Below are 20,871 nucleotides of genomic sequence, written 5' to 3' on the forward strand. Positions count from 1 at the left end.
ATGCTCCTGAATGAGCAAGACAAAGTGAATGTTGGATTTTAGGACTCCTTGGAGCTCTGCAGTTACGTGTGGGCTTGTGGGAGCATGGGCCGAGTTGGCCGTGGCCTTCCATCCATGCTTGTAGCCCACACCCTTCTCCCATGCTCTGCGCCATCTACACCTGACAGAGCCTAAATGAATACCCTTAGACCCTCAGCCTGTGCAGTTCAGCTCTGCCTGTGTCTGTCCAGCCAACAGCCATTCCATGTTTATTCCTCAAGCCTGGGGTTTTTCCAACAGAGTCTGGTCCAGGGGAAGGAGCCCTGTGCAGGTCCTGAAAGTGAACTTGGGGCTGTTTGAACAACAAACACCAGGTTCTCCAGAGCATGGTGTGCAGATGGTGCTTCCAAGCTCTGGATGCACGTCATTCCTTCACTCTGCCCGGGTGGAGGAGCACAGCGGGGAAGGGAGCATAGTGAAACCTCCAGAATCCATGGACCTGATCACTGGGCAGAGACATAGTGAGGATGAAAGGTGAAGCCATCTTCAGTGGGGCAAGACGGAGATGAGAAGGAGGGACCGAAGGGTCCAGGTGATCTGGGGCAGATGTGTAGTCAGTAGCTGCTGTTTATGATCCCCATCTACTGCTAGAAGACAGAGGACCAGGGCATAGGATCCCTGGAGCAGATAGAGGTGAGATGTCAGGTTTTGAGCTGATGAGTGACAGGCTGTTTCCACGTGCGGTTCCATCAACATTATCCAAATCATCCCAGACAGTGAATGACATGGAGAATTACCTTGGCAAGAATAAATCAATGTCAAAACAGTCTTCTTTCTTTTTCTTTCTTTCTTTCTTTTTCTTTTTTTTTTTTTTTTTTGTGTGTGTGTGCTGGGGATTGAATCCAGGGCCTTGTGTATTCAAGGCAAGCACTCTACCAACTGAGCTATAGTCCCAGCCCTAAAAAGAGTTTTCTGACTTGGAACGGAACCACCCTTTGAACCAGTTATCTCGGTTTATACCCAAAGGTCTTAAAATCAGCATATTACAGTGATGCAGCCACATCAATGTTTATAGCAGCTCAATTCACAATAGCTAAACTATGGAACCAACCTAGGTGCCCTTCAACAGATGAATGGATAAAGAAAAGGTGGTATTTATACACAATGAAATATTATTCAGCCTTAAAGAAGAAAGAAATTATGGCATTGCCAGTAAATGGATACATTGGAGAATATTATGCTAAGGGAAATAAGGCAATCCCAGAGAAAGAACCAAAGGCCGAATGTTTTCTCTGATATGTGTATGATTTATTCTTGCCAAGGTAATTCTCCATGTCATTCACTGTCTGGGAGGTGGCTAGGGAAGAATAGAGATACTTTAGATTAGACAGAGAGGAGTGAAGGGAAGGGAGGGGATTTGAGGTAGGAAAGACAGTAGTATTAATCTGACATTATATATCATATGATTACATTACTGGTGTAACTCTACTTCATGCACAACCAGAAGAATGAGAAGTTATGCTCCATTTATGTATGATGTGTCAAAATGCATTCAAATGTCATGTATAACTAATTAGAACAAATAAAAATATTAAAAAAGAGTTTTCTAAAGGGTATTCAGTGAACCCTTGAGGGGAAAAAGATGATACAATGGCAAAATCAGGATTTTAATTTAATTCCACTTGTTGGGGGGTTTGAGCACCTTCTAAGAGTGACAAACTGGGCACAGGGGCACAGACAGGAATGACCCTGGAGGCCAGCCCTCAAGGAACACACAGACTTTAGAATGAGCTAAGTGAAGTTTTGTTGTATGCTCTGCTAGATTCATGCCTGCATCTTTTGCTATTTATTATTTTATAAATAAAATCTTGAAAATATTTTTCTGTACTTTCCAAAAAGCTTTTGATGTACAAGAATGGGTAGGAGGTGCAGTTCAAAGAAATAATTTAACTTTTAAAGTCAAGATTCTACCAATGAAAATACTGAGTCTCTTTCATTTTTATTAATTTGACTTAAAGGGTCTTAAAAAATGCATTAAGGTTCCACACTGCTTCACTCTAATTGTAATTTATGTTTCTTTCCTCCCTTAACCCCTATCTTTCAGACTTTTTTTTTTTTTTTTAGTCTATTTTCATTTGACTTCCTAGCAGTGTTACAAGCCAACACCTTTCTCAGTAACAGGGCTTGTGATAGTCAATAATTATGTGATTTTTAAAAATGATAAGTTCTTCTAATTGCTTTAGCTAATAAAATGGCATAGGACTGATAAGCCTGAATAATGCTACTTAATTGCTTTTGCTAAAGATAGAGTTGGCTGACATTAGTTATAGTCTTTTAACTTTGGAGAAGCAATACAAATGTTAAAGAAAATGACTACAAATCCTTGGGGAGAATGGTTCCTGGATTTTCTTCACGTTAGTAGGAAAAAAAAATACAAAAGCAATCTTTGACACAACTCACTTGTATGATCCCACAGCTCCATAAAAGTTAATCTTCTTTAAGAGAGAATATAGCACATCAACAGAAGACAAAGCAAATAGATTAGATAATGATCAAAATTTTAAAAAAATTATTTTGTTCCTTCAGAGTATGCTATCAAGAAAGTAAAAAAAAAATACCCCACAGAATGAGGGAAAACTTGGTTAAATCATATATCTGATGAAGTACTTGCATCTAGAATCTATAAAGAACATTACAACCCTACAATAAGAAGACAACCAAAATCTTAAGAATGGGCAAAGGATCTGAATAGACCTTTCCCTGAAGAAGATGTACGAATGGCTTGCTAATGCATGAAAAGTGTTCAGCATCATTCGGTACCAGGGCAATGCAAATCAAACCAATATGAGGTCCACTTCATACCTACTAGGATGGCTGAAAGAAAGAGGGCAGAGAGTAAGAGGTGTTGGTGTGATCTTTTTAAAAATATTTTTCTAGTTGTTGATGGACCTTTATTTTATTCATTTATTTGTATGTGGTGCTGAGAATTGAACCCAGTGCCTCACACACACGAGGCAAGTGAGCCACAACTCCAGCCCTGTTGGTGTGATTTTATGGGGATTATAAACCTCACACTCTGCTGATACAAATGGAAAATGGAACAGCTGCTTTGAGAAACAGGTTGGCATTTCCTCAAATGATAAACATTGTTACCATATGACCGAGTAGCTCCACTCTTACTCATGTGACCAAGAGAAAACATATTTCCCCCAATAGTTCACAGTAGAATTATAATAGCTGGAAACATAGAGAGTGGAATATAAAAGTGGAAACAACTAAATACCCATCTACTAATGACTAGAAAAATAAATGTGGCTTATTCACACCATGGAACATCATCTTGTGATAAAAAGGAAGTCTGATATATATTCTAAAATGGATGAGCCTTGAAAACATCATACTAGGGGTAAGATGTCAATCAAAGGGTCAAATATAGTATAATTCCATTTACACGTGCCCAGAATAGGTAGATTGATAAGTACATAAGGTATTTTAGTGGTAGCACATACCCAGTATATTTAGAAAAAAAAATAGCCATGAACTACTAATGGGAATGGGGTTCTTTTTGGGAATGATGAAAATGTTCTAGAATTAGCTGGTGAAAATTACACAACTATGTGAATAATTAAAAACTACTGAATTGTAAACTTAAATGGGGTATTGTATGTTGTGGGAAGTATATTGCAAAAAGCTGTTATAAAATAAGACAATAGTCAGCTATTAAGGTTTTGTAAACTTTATTTCTTCATTTCAGAGCTTCCTTGGAGCTCTCAAAGGTAACAGATGCTCTTTTAACTAGAGAACTTAAGAGAAATAGTTTTACTGTCTCCTCTATATTATACGTATACATTTTCATCCTTTGCTTTCTCCTTATAGTAAGATTTAACCAATTCCATTTTAACTACTTTATTTTATGATATGCTGCTCAGAGTAATCATAATTTTAATATAACACCTTCTTTTTATGCACCTGAGTATTTAATGTGAGCTCCTGATCTATTTGGTTCTTAGAAATTCTGGAAAGAAGTTCAATTGAACCCATCCAGATTGTCCCCTATTCCAGCTTCCATTATCTTCTTCTTGTACCCAACAGCCTCCTCTCTGGTCTTGTTCTAATTTATTCTCCACCCTGAAGCTTAGCTGTTTTCAAATGCAAATAGAATCATAAAATTCCCCAGAGATGAAACTCTTCATTGCCTCTTGATTGTGATACAGAAGAAGGAAGTCTCTGGAGCCCATGCAGGTTTGGGCCTTACTGGCATCTCCAGCCCGCCTCACACTACTGTCCCCCTGCTCAGCCACCCCAGCCACATGGGCCTCTTTCTGTTTTCAGAGAAAATACATTTTTGTCATGGAGCTTCTGTGAACATGGCTCTCTACTCCTGCCGCCCCGGTCCTCACTCTTTGCTGCCTGGTTCTATCCGGTGGTGTGCCATATCTACACACCACCCAGGTTTGGTTTGCTTCTGTGGCCTTGGCCCTTCCATTAGATTGTAATTGCACATTCACCACTGAATGGACAGCAGGTGCTGAGTCAGAGGTGACCTCCACCCCACGTACCTAGCCCCTCCCTAGTCCATGCAAGTGCATCTGAAGAATTGCAGGGAAGGGCAGCAATGGACGAGGTGTGGGAGAAGGCGAAGGTTCTGCAAGGGAGATGAGATTTAGACTGAACTCGGGAGGATGGGTGTTGCTAACAAAGAATGGGGGTGAGATAGCGTGGGCCACAACACACAGGCACAGAAAGCAATGTGTTAGAGGTGTGTCCTGAGTTAGGGGAGAAATACTGCAGAGCAGCCACTGAAAGCCTGGCTGGGTCCCATGTTGCAAAAAGGTCTTTTGGACAATAGAAAGCCCCTGAGGATTTCTAACAGGAGAAAGATTGAAATAGGCTTTGTTGAGAGCCATAGCCGAAGGGGCCCCAGCAAACTTTCAGACTGCCAGCTGATGATTGGCTCACAGCAGCCCCAGCAACATCTAGCTGAAGGGGCCCCAGCAAACTTTCAGACTACCAGCTGATGATTGGCTCACAGCGGCCCCAGCAACATCTAGCTGATTGGCTCCTCTGTGGTGAAGCTCATTGGGCTGTTTCCCTGCCATTTCAGGCCACGGAGCTGCTCACTGGGGGACTTTTTGGCTCCGCCCATGTGACCCAGCCAATCGGCCTCAAGAGGAAGAGGATTGTGGGAGGTGTGGAGGCTGGTGGTTGGGGAGTGTGGCTTGTGGGAAGCTGGTGGTGGCAGTTGGGCTCTGAGGGTTTTTTCCTGAGGAGCTGTTTTGTTTGGCGTGTGTGGTTCTAAAAATAAAGTTAGTTTCTTTTGACAAGTGGCTCCTGAATTGTGCCCAGCCAGACTGCGGCAAGGCTTTGTTGCAGGAGAATGACCTGGGAACAAGAGTAGAGGACAGATCAAAGGGAAATAGATCCAAAGCAGGGTGACTGGACCCCACAGGGGACATGCCAGAACCTTGAGGTCCCAGAGCAGAGCTTATTGGCCTTCACAGGAAGCACAGAGTCAGGGCTCGGCTATTCAAGAACAAAGTGAATCCAGTCCAGAGAGCAAACACCCAAGTGATTTTTGCTCATCCAATCACTAAAAAGAAGGGAAACTGTCTCTGTTGTTGTTAGGTTTCAGAAATGTCAATCTTGATTCTAAAGAGGATTATATTTACACACAAGGGTTAAATTATACAGATCTACTCACTGTCCTCTTTTTCTCTCTTTCCAGAATACTGTAAATAAACCATGACAGAATTAGTTCCTAGTTCCTATTAAAACTACACAAAGTTTCCTTCACAAGTTGCCTTATCTGTGGTCATTATAGTGATGACTTATGCATATGTGTACATGTATATATATGTGTGTGTATGTACATGTGCATGTACACACATATAGGATTAACTTGAAGAGCCTCAAATCACAAGATAAAAGAAAATGCTTCCCCCTGCCCCCACAGTTGCTTCTAACAGGTTTCTTTGCCATCTTTCCTACTGATAGAAGGTCTATCTAAATTCAAATTAGCATAATTCCAGGCTTTCAATCATGTTTCAGGATTAAAACAGCCTACGGGGAGATATTAAATTTTATAGCCAGTTTACAAACCTTCTTTGTCTTTCAGTGCAGGGCGGTTTTCTGGTTATAGCAGGTAGCCAACCAGCCAGAGTTGGTGAGGGTCCCTTCTTCCCATTCCTCAGCTCCTTCAGTTGCTCTGTGGTGTTGGGGAGGACCAGGAAGGGGATGTGGTCAATGTCGGCATTACTCATGGCCTACAGGTACATTTTGGATGGTTGCTGGCCCAAAAGATTTCCCTGGAGAGGAAGCCAGCTCAAGCAGGGCCCTGGGTGGTTGCTTCTCAAGCTCAGCCTCTGCTGCTTTGATCCAGGCAGTAGTGTCTTCATCAAGTTTACCCACTTGGTCTAATTCTGGAAGCTGAAGATGACTTTGATAAACTGGGAAGTCACACAGTGGTCCTGGATCCCTCTGGAACAGGCCGTATCAACGTGTTGTCTTGACCGTGTTCATATTCTTGCTTTCTATTCCATAAACCAGGGTAGGAGACGTAAGCCTGCCATTGAGTGAACTTCCAGTCAAGTAATGAAATACCATCGTCCGTCCCCTGCTTGCGGTTACAAATGGATGCTGGAGATGAGGATTGTGGAGGGTCCCTTCCCTGGCACGGGGGGAAGGATGCACCTCACACCCCTGGGAAGGAAAGGAATCCCACTACAGTGAGCCCTCACCTTGGCTACATGCATGGGAAGTGTCACACAACTTTGATGGTAAATCTGTCAAACTGGTCAGCATCTTTCACCCCAAAGCCTGTGGGAATCTCAAGCAGAGAATGGGCCTTTGGGAACTAGATTCTGTAGCATTAGTAATTCCATTTTTTTAAAATGATTTATTTATTTGGTATTGGGGATTGAACCCAGGGGCACTTAACCACTGAGCCATATCCCCAGCCCTAATAACTCCATTCTTGATGGGCTGCATCTCCACTGTGGTCCTGTGGACTTCGGTAACCTCAGCAGTCAGTTCCTACTCCCTGTGTAGATAAACCTGCTCCCTCCCCTTTCCTTACAAGTGCCATTTCTTTGATTTAATACTAATCTTTCCAAATGGCTCTTTTGAGCAGGTGGATTCCTAACTCTTCCAACACAGAGCAAGACTTAATCTGTTAGTCCTTCTCTCTTTTGTGTTTTCTACCCCCATCTTTCCTACAACTTACCAATATTCTCAAATCACTTTTAGCCTAAAAAGGAGACTAAAAGAAAGAGAAAGTCATTTTCAACCATATAATTCTTTTATCCACTTTATTATTTCATTTCTTTCTTATGTAGCAAAGTTCCTAAAAATAATAATCCATATATTATCATATTATATATTAATTATATATGACATAAAAATAATCTATATGTCATAATAACCTATATGTTGTCTGCATTTTCTTCTCACTCATTTAAGTTTTATTCTTTAATACATAATTTTTAATTTTTAAATTCTATTTTCCTAGTTTTTTTTTTTCCAAAAGTACATTCTCATCAAGAAATGTGGGGAAATACAGAAAAGCATAAAGGAAATAGGGATTTCTCAGAATTGCATCATCACAGGTAATCACTTCTTTCCATTTTGAAATATTTTCTGTTAGCTTGTTTTCTTTAGTCATCTTCCAGGAACTCTCCAGGAAATCTCTCTAGGACCCGTTCTTCTGTGCTTTAGCTGGACCTAGCACACATTGTACCTGGGCACATGTCACCCTCACCTGTTCCTTGGTCTGACTGTCCTACCAGTGTGTAAACTCCGTGGGGTTGGGGGGAGACTGTGCTTAGCTCCTCTTTGTATTTCCACCTTCTGACACAGTGACTGAAACACAAAAAAATCCTTAAAATTTCAAAGTATATGCTGATGTATATAACAGATTAAAATTTTCATTCATCCCAGTGTACACAGGACCTGTAAACAGTGACCAGTTGGGATGGCTTTCCCAGGCAGCTGTGCTGCGAGCCATGGTGTCAGCCTTTGAGAGTCTTCAGCGGGCTCTGAGTCTGGGCCAGGGAGGGGGAGATCTCAAACAGAATGCAAGCACAACTGCATCCTTTTTTCTTTTTCTTTCTTTCTTTCTTTCTTTCTTTCTTTCTTTCTTTTTTTTTTTTAAAGACATACACTTCTATTATTATAGTGGATACTATCACTATAGATAAGCAGTGTGGCCTACTAGACACTGACATCAAATAACTAGATGAATCATTTGCTCTTAGCCTCTAAGCAAGATTGGCCTTTATGTGGATGGTGACTGGATTGTGTAGAAGTGGACATTTTTATGTTTTCCCCAGTACTTACTTACCTTACCTATATTGTCACTTCACAGATTTTTTTTTTTTTTTAAATTGGTAAATAGTAGAGAAGTCAGTGCTGGCTTGACTGCTTCTGGGATTATGGCAAATTGTAAATTCATAAAGTCAGAATTAAGGACGTTTATTGTCTGCCATTTTAAAAAAAACACAGAATTTCGTATCCTTTTGCTTGTTGAACAGCTGTCTCTGCTTGGTGCTTGTTTTTTTGGTTAGTGAAGGCCTTTGTGAGTGTTGCTTATTTTGGAAAGAAAATCCTAGTGGTCACAGTTGTCATGATTTTGACTTCGTCTATTGTTGTAGAAGGAGATTGTGGGCTCTGGAGGAAAGCCCCCAGGCTTCCTGAAGCTCCATTCTACCACTGTTTTAGAAAGCTTTTTCACGGCTGTGACCAAAAGACCCGACAAGAACAATTTTAGAGGAAAAACAAAGTTTATTTTTGGGCTCATGGTTTCAGAAGTCTCAGTTCATAGATAGCCAAGTCCATTCCTTGGGGCCTGAGATGAGGCAGGAGATGAAGTTGGAAGGATATGGCAGAGGGAAGCGGCTCAAGACATGACAATCAGGAAGGAGAGAGAGAGAGAGAGAGAGAGAGAGAGAGAGAGAGAGAGAGAGAGAGAGAGAGACTCCTCCAGTCAAACCTTACCTGTCTACAGCTACCATCCAATTAATCTCCATCAGAAGATTAATTCGTTAAGGCTCTCACTACCCAATCATTTCACCTCTAGTGTTCTTGCATTGTCTCACACAGGAGCTGTTGGGAGACACCTCAGGTTTAAAACCATAAAATCACTGCCTACCTTGGACAAGTCTTCTAATTTCTCTAGGCTTGACTGTAGAAAAAAGAAAAAGAAGTTAATAAGGATGATTAAACAATATCAGATTCATGAGGTGATTTTTTTTCCTGTTAAAAAAATCATAGTACCGTCATAATAAATACTAAATGTATTTGCAGTAACAACATCAGATGAACCCTTTATAACACTATGCATATGAGCACTTGGTAAGTATAATATTAGTAGGATGAAATACTGGGAGATAGCACTTCTCAACTGGGGTTGGTTTTCCCCACCAGTGAATTCTAGTCAATGTGGAGAAATTTTGATTGTACATCTGGAGGGCCAAGAGCTGTAGCTGCCACCCAAGTGGAGGCTGAGATGTTGGGAAATTGCTAAATATCCTGCACAGGATGCACTGCACAGAATGGCCTCCAGCAGCAGGCATTTATTCTGACCCAAATGTCAATAGCGTCCAGGTTGGAAACTCTGCAGTGAGAGAGAGGTATGGCTTATGGGAGTTGCTGCAGGAATCCAGAAACATGCAAATACACCTAAAAGTTTTATTTTTATGGATTAGTATTACAGGGAAACAAACTATTTCTTCATATTACATGGCTGTGTTTGTTAGCAGGCCTTACCTGGAATTTTGTTGCAAAGAAAGATTTTGCTCCTTTGCTTTAAGGGTATGAAGTATGCTTCTCAGCTGTTCTGGTGAACTTGATCACATGCAGCAAAAATTTTAAGTTAAGTAACTGGACGTAGAAGATGACTTGCCTTTATATTTATTAAACATTTTTGGTAAATAACAAATTTCCTGCTTTCAGGGCAGTCAAACAAGATAAAAAGTTATTTTTATATTCCTGTGCCTGTTTCTTTCTTTCTTTCTTTACTGGGTCCAAGTCCAAGATTGTGCTTGTGCATCCTTGTTGAACAAGAAATGACCCTGAGGAGCACCCCAAATTCCAGGGCCAAGAGAGTTCCTCTGTCCCACCTGTGATGCAGTATGCCAGGTTCCTGCCGGGGAAGTTCAGAGAATCTGAATTTTCCAAAAGATTGCAAATAATTTGAAGCCTTCTAATGTCTAAGAACTACTGGACTCTGATGTGTAAGAACTGTCAAAGGGTAGTAGGCAGAGCCTGCGGTTTTATGTTTTGGATCAGACGTTCTGTGAACCCGGAGTAGAATAGATGGATCCCTAGAGGTCTTTAGTGTAGCAATTTCTTTTATTTTTTCACTCTGAAAAGGCCTTCAAAATATTCTCCACCTGAAGATACAGTTCCATTTTCAACAAAGGAACCCGCTGTTTGAGCCCTTGGTCAAGCTATTAGAATGGAAGAGCTGTGGACAAAGGCAGGGCTCCTTCTATATTTAGATTGTTCTGTGGAGCTGAGTGTATGACAAATCCATTCTTATTCCTCTTAGCAATGCCTGGGTTGGTACAGCTAAGAACAGTTTACGATATTCCTGCTTTTCAAGCTCCGTAAAATTTCGGGTTATTTATGTGTCCCTTGGGAATGAGGATACATCTAAAATCATATTTCCTTCTTCACACGTCAGTTCGTAAGTTAAAATAACATCACACCTTGGGTTCTTATTTCATGAGCGGGTACTCCTTTCCAAGTGCCAGTGTAAAGTCTACCGATGCTAATTGCTAATAGGAATTACATGTTTTGAGAAAAGAAAGGGAGGCGGGGAGTAAATTCATTGGAACCTAATTTGCATTCCTTTGCTAACTTTGAATTGGGACCAATTTGCAAACTGAATTATCTCTCTAGCCTTGATGGAATTTATAATAATGTTGAAAGTTTCTTAACTCATGGCAGTGCCTTTTTAATAAAGACACATGCACAGCTGCAGTCTTGGTGCCTTGTAACATATTGCTAATAATTGGGTTAATAAGATGTTAAAGTTAATTAAAAGGAAGTGAAAACCCATAAAGTCAGATGTGGCTCACACTGGTTGATGCGTAACAGCCTGACCAAGCAAAACTGCAAAGAGCAAAGGAGAAAACGTGTTTATTAGGGATTTATTTATTTATTTGGGTTTTGAGTGAATTTATTAAATTGTACACTTGTGATGATTTTTTTTGATAAAATTATCACTTTTGCATTTTCCCTACAGCAATTGAAATTGATTACTCTTTAACAAGAGTCATTGAATGCCGGTTATCTTGCTCCTCCTTACAGAATTCCTTAAGACAGCGAAGGGAATGATTCCACGAAATTGGTGGTGCTTGGGAATGTGGGTTCCATCCAATATCACTTCACACATTTTTGTCTGGCTGCAGGGTCCAGTTCCCATGCTCAAGTTTGTTAATACCAGGACCAGCAAGGTGACCATCAATGCGATTCCCATCTTGGTTTTCAAAGGCTTGCTCTAAGCTTCGCTCTTCTGAACCTGCCTTCTTGCATTTCTGGTGTGTCCTGTAGAAAGAGTTTTTCCTGCAGCCTTGTAGAGTGGGAACACTGGTCATGATGGTGAGCTAAGGTGCAGGTGTTCCATAGCTAAGGAGGGGCAGAGTGTTTGTGATGCATGCTGATTCAAGATGGCACTTCAAGGTAGGATAACAGAAGGGACCAGTCCCAGCTTCAGTGCTGTCTGATAAAATGCTGGTACCCCTGCCAGGCTTTTGAGATGATTTGAATGGCTGCTGGTCTTCAAGTTCCTTCTAAAGATGATCTCCCAACCTGCTATAACCCAGCATAGATTTGGAATCCTGAAGTTCTTTTCTTTTTGGAATGTTCTGGATAATTCTTCTGAGCACTCCAGGCAGACTGTCCTCCATAAGTCACACCAGAGTCAGTTCTGATAGTAACAGCCTGACCAAGTTTGGATATCTTTCCTTGGTAACTGGTGTCATTGAAAGATGTATACATGGCTTTCTAGTATGAACTTACACTGGACTTCGATCATCCACTTTGAAATCCTATCTCCATCCCCTCTTCCATCCTCATCCCATGACCATGAAATTGTTGGTGGGTCAATGAAGGCACAATCTGAACGTACCTCTCACTTGCACACACATAGTGCTTTTTAGCATCATGTTCTGATTCAGGCAGGTTTTGATGTTTTTCTGGGGACATGTCAGTTGTGGCAGAGGCAGGTAGTTGTCTCCCAATGACCGTTCTCCTCCACTATCAAGATATCTCTGATGCAATTTCTAATTTCAGCTTGGCTTAGGGATGCTTGGAATACAACTTCCCTACAGTTGAGGATGGCTTTAGGACTAAGTTCTGACCTATGTGGTGAAAGTTGGGTTCTCTTCTACTTCTGGAATGTGTCCTTAGAAGGAATTGTCAATCTTTTCCTCTCTCATTTTTGCTTTCCTTTGTTTGTACAGGAAATCTAGACAGAGGATCTGTTTTAAAGAAGTGAACTCATCAGGGAATGTTTTAGGTTGCATTCTGTAAAAAGCAAGCTCCAAGATGAGGATTTCGGTACTAGAGGTTTCTTTCTGAAATGAACCCAAGAAGCACAGGAGAAAGGTACCTTAGTCTGTTTCTGCTGCTATAACAGAATACTTAAAAAATAACTGTATTATTTATAAATAGCACAAATGTATGTATCGAGACTGGGGAGTCCAAGTTCAAGGTGTTTTCAGAGACAGTGCCCCATGAAGGCTGCTGTCTGTCTCCAAGGTGGGGCCTTGTTGCTGTGTCCTTAGGAGGGGACCGACTATGTCCTTGCATGAAGAAGGGACAGGGGGGAAAAAGAACGAGAAAGCTCCCTTCAGCTTCTTTTACATAAAAGTCATGACTCCCATCAAGGGCAACTCCTGAGGTTGACTTACTCCCTTCCTAAAGGTCCCACATTTGAATATATCACATTGGTGACTATGTTTCAACATATGGATTTTGAGGGCACCATCAGAACCTAGCACAAAGGAAGAACCTAGCACCAAGGAAGGAAGATAACTTAAACCTAAAAGAGGTCATAATTCTGGGAATGTGGGGTTCAGGGGTGTTAGGGTCTATAAGCAATGATATGAAGCACACCTCAGGGATTTCCCACCCAGGGGCCAGGGTGCTGGGGTGTTGATCTGCCAACTCATCCTTCAAGGATCAAGCTGCTCTTAAGAGGGTCACTCAATGACACTTTTGGCCCATTGACCTGGTTCTTGGGCTGAGAACCCTCCGGTCAACAGGCTGAGAGGTGAGTTTGAAATAGCATCTGTGACCTGTCCTGTCACAGTGGAAAGTGCCCTCTGGAGACAGCCCCAGGGACTGTGAAGAAGCCACCATCAGCATCTGCAGTCTCCTCCCTTATATGCTGCAGACGTGCTGGGGCCCCACATCATTCCACCGAGTCCCGTCTGCCACACGAAGCGGGAGCTGCCAACGTGAGGCCACGTGACCCACACTCAATACTGGCGAGATCCTCGAGTCTCTACGGCAGCCAGAGCTGGGCACCACAGTGCTCAAGAAGGGCTTGTATTTGAAATGAAAATCACTCTGGTCTTGAAGACTGGCCAGGATTTAAATAAGAGAAGCTAAGAGGGGGAAGTGGATGCCAGGTGTGAGGCATACACAGAAGGGCAGGGTCGGGGATATAAAATGTGGAAGGTACAATCAGGGAGCTGTTGGAGGAAATCAAAAGTCTAGAGTGGGAGGTAAAGTTGGAAAAGTGCTAAGGGACGTTTTTTTCAGAGACCTTATAGTTCAGACTAAGTGTTCTGTCTTGACTTCCTGCCAAGACATTTCTTTCTATTTAATGGGACTAAATTTATATATAATTAAAAATTCTAGTCCAGATTTAATGGAAAATATTACATGCTCTTACAGGGATAATTTTAAAGCAACTGTTCTCAACCTTTTCAATTCCATCATGGTGGACGTGAAAAATGATGTTAGCCTGCAGCAGATGCTACAGATGGGATATTTCTAGTTTCTTATATGTAGCTTCATACAAGAAAGGTGTTTCTCTCTAGTTCACAGATGCATCTCAGAATGCAAGCACATTGCAATAGAGTGTTGTCACCACCCAAAACAATATAATTCATTAAAAAGAAAAAAATTGCAAATATTGTTTTTTTTAATGCTTATATGAGTCACAAATTGTGACATGCTTCAAAGGTGGTTGTGACATGATAGTGTTTCTAACATAGTGACAGACAGCTAGTATTTTAAAGCCAAGGTTGCAAATAGTGACCTGCAGGCAGAAGAAGCCATATGATGACTTACATGATGATTGTCCCTCAGTGTTGGTCTCAAGAGTGGGGGTACCAGGGGAGCTCCCTTTGACACTAAAACAAAGGACAGCCAACACTCCATAGAACTCGGTGTCAATAGGAGAGTCAAAACTCAGGGAGTTTGGTCAACAGAGTCGCCAGTGCCCTTCCACCGTGGCATTCCCTCATGAAAGCTGTTTGGAGCTGGGAGCTGCTGCCCTCCCCTGGAAGGGGTTTCCTGACTCCAGCTTGCTCCTCCAGCTTTCTCCCCATTCTTGCTGTTTTCTAATGGTTTGTAAGCATTTGAGGGAAAGATATTCCCTTTGGAGCAGAAAGGGAATATCCGGTTTATGGAAGCTCCCAAAGCTAATTGGTGCTTGGCCTTAGAGTCTGAGAACTTGACTCCTTTAGTTAATTCCTAGCTAATCTTAATTAGCACTTCTCTAGCAACAAAATTCATACCTTTCGAAGACTAGTTAGTTTATGTCCTAGTTGGAAAAGTCGGACAACAAGGCAATTAGGTATTTCATGTGTCCGATGGTGAAAGTATCAGGAGGAACATGACACAAGATGAGAGAAGAGCAGGATGTGCTGGTCCCTCGAGGGGAAGGAAGGCTTTCTGAAGGGGTGTTTAACCAGAGGCTTGAGGGCCAAGGAGGAGAGGGAGATTGGCAGGGAGGCCTAAGTGCAGCATTTTGATTTGTGATGTGTTTGGGTTTTCTTCCCTACCCCATATGTATATGTATTTATATATATGATTTTTTTAAAAAAATTGGCAGGAAGGCCAGTGTGGGTGGAAGCTCACATAAAAGTTAATGGGAGATTGGATCAGAAGAGGGTTGAGGGTCAGATCTTGCAGTGCATGTAGTCAAGAATAATGATATTGTATTCTGAATGGTTTGGGTTTTGAGCAGAGGCATGACATGATTTGAATAATTATTTAAGAGGATCATTCAATCTGTGATAGTGAGAACAGTCTATAGCAGGGTGAGAGGAGATGCCAGGGACCAAGCTATTGCAATATGGCGGATTGGGTTTGGGTAGTAGCAATAGAAGTGGTGAGATGTGGCTAGATTCAACGTAGAGGTACAGCTGAGAGGTTTACGGGTGTGAAATGTGACGTAAGGAGAAGCTTCGAGGATGGCTTGAAGCTTTTGGCTGAGCATCTTCATACCTGGACCCCAAGATGGCAAAGACTGCAGAGGAGAAAGTTTAGGGGTGTGGGTGGCAGTGGAATAGACATTGGTTTTATAAATGTTACCTCTGAGATGTCCATTCAATGTCCTAGTGGAGATGAGAGGCAGATGTTTTGATATGTGAATCTGGTGTTTTGGGAAAGGCACTGAGATAAAAAAGCAAACTTGGGGGACTTAAACATATTTAAAGCTCACAGAAGTAAGATTACTTTTGAAGTGAGTGTGCGTGGGGAAGAAGTCCAAACACTTTCCTGGAGTTGTTTAGAGGGCAGAAAAATGGCAGGGTAGATCAAAGTAGATAAGAATGCACAGGCCAGAGGATGTGGAGACTGGTGTTTTGGAGACTGAATGCAGAGTTGATCAGGAAGAAAAGAGGGGTCTGTTGTAAAGAATAGGGCTGAGATGGGGAGGAAGGTGAGCCTGAGAACTGATGGATTTGACCGGTTACTAGCTGGGACAAGAGCAGATTCAATGGACAAGCTCAGTGTGGCTGGAGAGGAGAACTGAATGGGAGAGGGGGACGTGGAAGTAGCCAGTATGGACTATTGTATAAGAAGGGACAAAGAAAGGAAAGAGGAAGAGATGGTCACGTGCCCCATGAGACAGCCTCTGGCCCTCCCCTTCCTCTGTTCTCCTGTTCTCGTGCAGATTCTAAGGCATGTGTCTGTGACTTGCATGTAAGTCACAATCTGCTTCCACTTTGCCTTTGTTCTGCTCAGTCTTAGTCTTGTCCTTCTGACTCAAGGCCAATGTCACTGTGTACTGTACTTTGCTTTGATGGTGTCCCTACCAGCCCACTTGTGCTGCTCACTCCCAAGTGCCAACCCACACTGTTGAGCCTGTCTCTCCATCACTGCCACCTGGGGCTTCTCATCATTAGCAGCCTGTCCCTGTATCATGCGCAATAATTACTGTATTAGGCTGAAGGAAGATGACATTTTCTTTTCCTCTTTTTTATCTCCTTCCCTTTCTTTCCTTCCAGGGCTGGGAATTGAACACAGAGCCTCATATGTACTAGGTAAGGACTCTACCTCTGAACTGGATCTCCAGCCTGAAATGGTTTTACCATCTTGCACCCCATGTCTTATGTCCCATCTCATATCATGCTGGAGGGCGCTGTGTGTGGGCAGGAGGGTAGGGGGTGATAGTCAAGAGTGTCCCCTTCCACAGGACAATGCTGGATAGGGTGGAGTGTTGTTAACTCTTAGCAACAAGCTGATTCACTAAGTCTTGTCTCTGTCAAAGCTGGAACCCCTGGTAGAGCTGACACTTAGCTTGTTAATCTTTGTCACTTCAGTGAATCCAATCAATTAAAAAATATCCATTAAAATGTTTGAGGCACATAATTGTTATCTTTTGGATATGGCAGGGATCCTGAGTTCTTTTGTATAGTTTTGTGACTCTTTAATTTCTAGGGAGGAGAAAACATGCATACATGCAAAAGGACCTTAGGCCAGATCACTAACCCTTCCTAGTTTGAAACCAGGTCTGTCCTTGGAAGTGGTATCAGCTAAGCAGGAATTTTGATACTGTTGGATGACTGAGATGTCTCCTCTTTTACTTTTCTATCTCCTTCCTCTCCAGAGAATATTCTCAGGAGGTAGTTCCAAGTCTAAGGCAGAAATCAGCTTTCCTTATTTGGCATGCTGATCAAATCCGCAGAGGGATTTACCCATGCAGGTGTACAGCCCTTCAAGTAGGGTCAAGTAGCCACTCTCGTAAAGATGGCATTTTACACTCTCTTAGGATTACTGGCAAATCTTCAGTATGGTTTCCTCAATTCACCTAGCCTTGAACTTGAAGATCGAGGGGGTGGGGACACGACTCGACGATGATGACTTATACCTGTTAACCTTTTACTCTCATTTATGATTCATCTCCGAGGTCTCCTTGCTTTGCAGTTTTTTTTTTTTTGAAACCATTAGTTAGATTTTGCCCCACTTGACAGAAGTGCTCAGAGGAGTTAAGAAATTTGCAGCTTATGATCAATTAAAATTTATAGTCTTTAAATAATTTCTGTAAATGGCAATTATGTTAATTTTGATTATACCCTTTGGAAAAAGAATACATACAGAATCAGATTCCCCAAATTCTTCTGGGGTTGTAGATTAATTTGTGAACTCAGCTACTCTTTGCAAGTTGTGTTAGATCTTTTTGGGCCTATTATCTACCGGAGTAATAGTTTTGCCTGCTCAAAACAAACAAACAAACAAATAAAAATGAACAGTATGTTTCTGCAGCAAATCAAACCATAACTCTGGCTTTTTGGAAACATCAAGGCAACTTTTCTTTCCCTTCCCTTTTTGTCTATATTTACCTTTACATGTCATCTAATTATGGACTTGGATATAATTAGGTGGTTGTGAGAAATGGGCACATAAAAAGTTGTCACTTTTACCTCTGTCCCCTGCTTGCCACCAGCTTAAACTGAAGCAGTGGCCTTGTCAGGGGGAAAAGGCACCCAGAGCACAGAGATGAGTGGGCTGACCCAGGCCAGGTGACATCAGGTCACTGCAGAGCAGAGAGGGGCACCTGGATGGGATGATAGGCAGTGAGGAAGTGTCAGGTGACAATTGGATGCAGAGCAGAGCCTCAGGTCTGGAGGCTCACATCTGAGCCACACAGGAGGCCCGAGATCACACTGTCCTGACCCCATGAGAAAATGGTCACTACACTGCTCAGGAAAAAAAAAAAAAGTGTTAACACATCTCTGAGGCTTTAATTAGAAACTCGGCTTAGTCGATGCATGATAACCAAATAGGAGAGCATCTCCTCTCAACCCAGAAACTTGAACCAGCTCAGCCAGTTTATAATGATAACGTGTGCTGTAATAAGATGAATGATTTAACAGAACTTCACAAAATACAAGTTCCAGTCCAGAGGCCTAGAAGGGAAATTTTTTTGAAATCTTTGGATCTCTAACTAAATTTTCCTTGCTGAATTTCATTTGAGTTTGAGGTCCAGATGAAAAAACTAATGCTTTAATTCTCTCCTTTTCAGGTAACTGATTAGTAATGGATCAACAGCAGTTGGCTTTGATATAAATCAAAACCATTAGAAACTGAGATCAGGAGGCTGAATTTATTTCCCAATGTTTTCTTTCTTTGTGCCTCTGTCACCTGTGCATGGGCAAAGGATCTCAGCCTACCCTGAACCTCATTTTAGCAACATTTTAATTGACTACTCATTACCATTTTATTTTTTTTATTTTCTAGATATAAAGGTATTCTCTATTTAGTATCATGTAAAAGTATGAGTATTTTACGTTAAATGTCACCTTGAAGACAGAAAAGACGATGGAAAACCCAGGTAAAGGGGGATAATTGGTACAGTAGAGTGTTTTAATCTAAGGCTTAAAACTTTTTCCAGCTTGTAGTGTGTCTCTGTTATAAACTATTGCTTTGTGTAATTCCTCAGGACATTTCCAGGCATTTTCTCAAGATTGATGGATTGATTCATCAGCCCTCCTGGTCTTCTTGGGACTTGTGCAGCAAACAGGCAGTGTAAGAACAGGCAGAAAAGTGGCATAACTACTGTCTGGGCTCTCCAAACCTCACTCACACACTGAAACAATCAGAGACCGACAGTAAAGAGGTCCTATTTCACTACTGTCAAGACCAGCCCTATTTTCAAATTCACAATTAGGAAGATCTTAACAAATCAAAGTGGAAACCAGGAGTGTACGTATCCTAAGGTAGACTTATTCTAATTGAATCTTACTTAAGCTAGAATGAAATATGGGATCTCAAACCAGCTTTAGATGCAATTTCATTTTTATGATAAGAAGTTTTTTCAAAGTAATCTTGATGAGACTATATAATAACATTAAAATGTAAAACACAACTTGAAAGTGAGGTGATTAACTTGTAAGAATTAAATTGCACACATTTACCCAGTTGTAACAGGAATGCATTGCCTGTTTGGTCTGGGACCCACAAAGTCCGTTCACCTTCTAGGGTTCTCATAAAGTGATTGGCCAAACCATTTTTTTCTAGTTTTTTTTTTTCCCCCCCAGTATTTTTCTGAGACTCTTTCTGGAGCCTTTCTTTTTGCATGGAATGAATGCATTGATGAGTCCACTGAAAAGTCTGGCAAATACCAAAGAAGCATAGAACGCAGATTCCTCTCTTGAAATTTCTGGTTGGAAAGGTGAAGCACATGTATAAAAAACACTGGGGGTGAATACGTGATCAGGTACCTTGATCGTATAAGTTCTGGGAGATCTGGAGCAAATTACTTTGTAGGAACACTCTGGAATGGGTGAATTGCCGGGTCCCCTAGCAAGATGGCATGTGCTTTCCTGTTACAATTGGGTAAATGTGCTCAGTTTAATTGTTTTGAAGTTGGGATTTGATGAATGGATAAGTCTGAAAAGGAGGCAAGATGGATTAGAAATGACATAAATGAAAGTGAGAACAAGGCAATCAGTTCTGAACTTATTAATTCAATAATCATTGATTAAGCAAGTGCCTACTAGAAAAACATGGCACTGTATGACAAGATCTTGGCTCTCCTGAAGCTTACCTTCCAATGTAATGTGGCAGACAACAAAAGAAAAGGAAGAAAAACAAGTCAATTTGAGATTGTGAATTGCAATTAAGGAAGTAGGTGAAATGATAGGGAAAGACAGGGAGTACAGGGTGGGGTTGTATTCAGTATTTCTCAAACTGTAATGTGCATATTAATATTATTAGAATTTAGACTCGGATTCTGATTCAAAAGTATGAATCCCATACTGGGGATTGAGCCCAGGGTGCTTTACCATTGAGTTACATCCCCAGTCCTTTTTATTTATTTGTTTATTTTTTAAATTTTGGGACAGGAGGGCCTTGAACTTGCAATCCTCCTACCTCAGCCTTCCCAGTATCTTGGATTACAGATTTGCACCACCATGTCCGGCTGAAAATTTGCATTTTCAAAAAATATTCTCAGGTGATGTCTCTGTTTCTGGTTCATAGCCCACATTTTGAGCAGCAAGGCATTAGATGGCATGATCAGGGGATCTGGGGAAACAAGGGTGGTTATAACACAGGAATCCTGGTAGGGCAGGGTGGGAAGGAAGAAGGAGAAGGTTAAGAGAAAGAACTGGACCTTGTTGAAAGACCTAGAATACCAAAATGAACAGCTAGAACTTTAGTGATGAGGCTGGAGATGTGTAGTTTGTCAGACACACGCAGGATGGAGGCCCACAGGGCTTACCAGCCATCCTCCTGTTGGGCACACAGAGAAAACCACGCCAGTGCTGCACTGTGGGGGGTAGCAGGCTTCTGCTTGCGGCGGGGGGGGGGGGGGATCTGGATTAAAAGAACAAAAAACTAAAGAAGCAGGATTACAGAGATCCACCCTCGCCATTCGGAAACTCTCTTGACAGAAAGGAAAGAGCAAGCAGGAGACACAACTGTGTG

Source organism: Callospermophilus lateralis, chromosome 9 (assembly GCF_048772815.1).
Source record: "Callospermophilus lateralis isolate mCalLat2 chromosome 9, mCalLat2.hap1, whole genome shotgun sequence".
In the NCBI taxonomy this organism is placed as follows: domain Eukaryota; kingdom Metazoa; phylum Chordata; class Mammalia; order Rodentia; family Sciuridae; genus Callospermophilus; species Callospermophilus lateralis.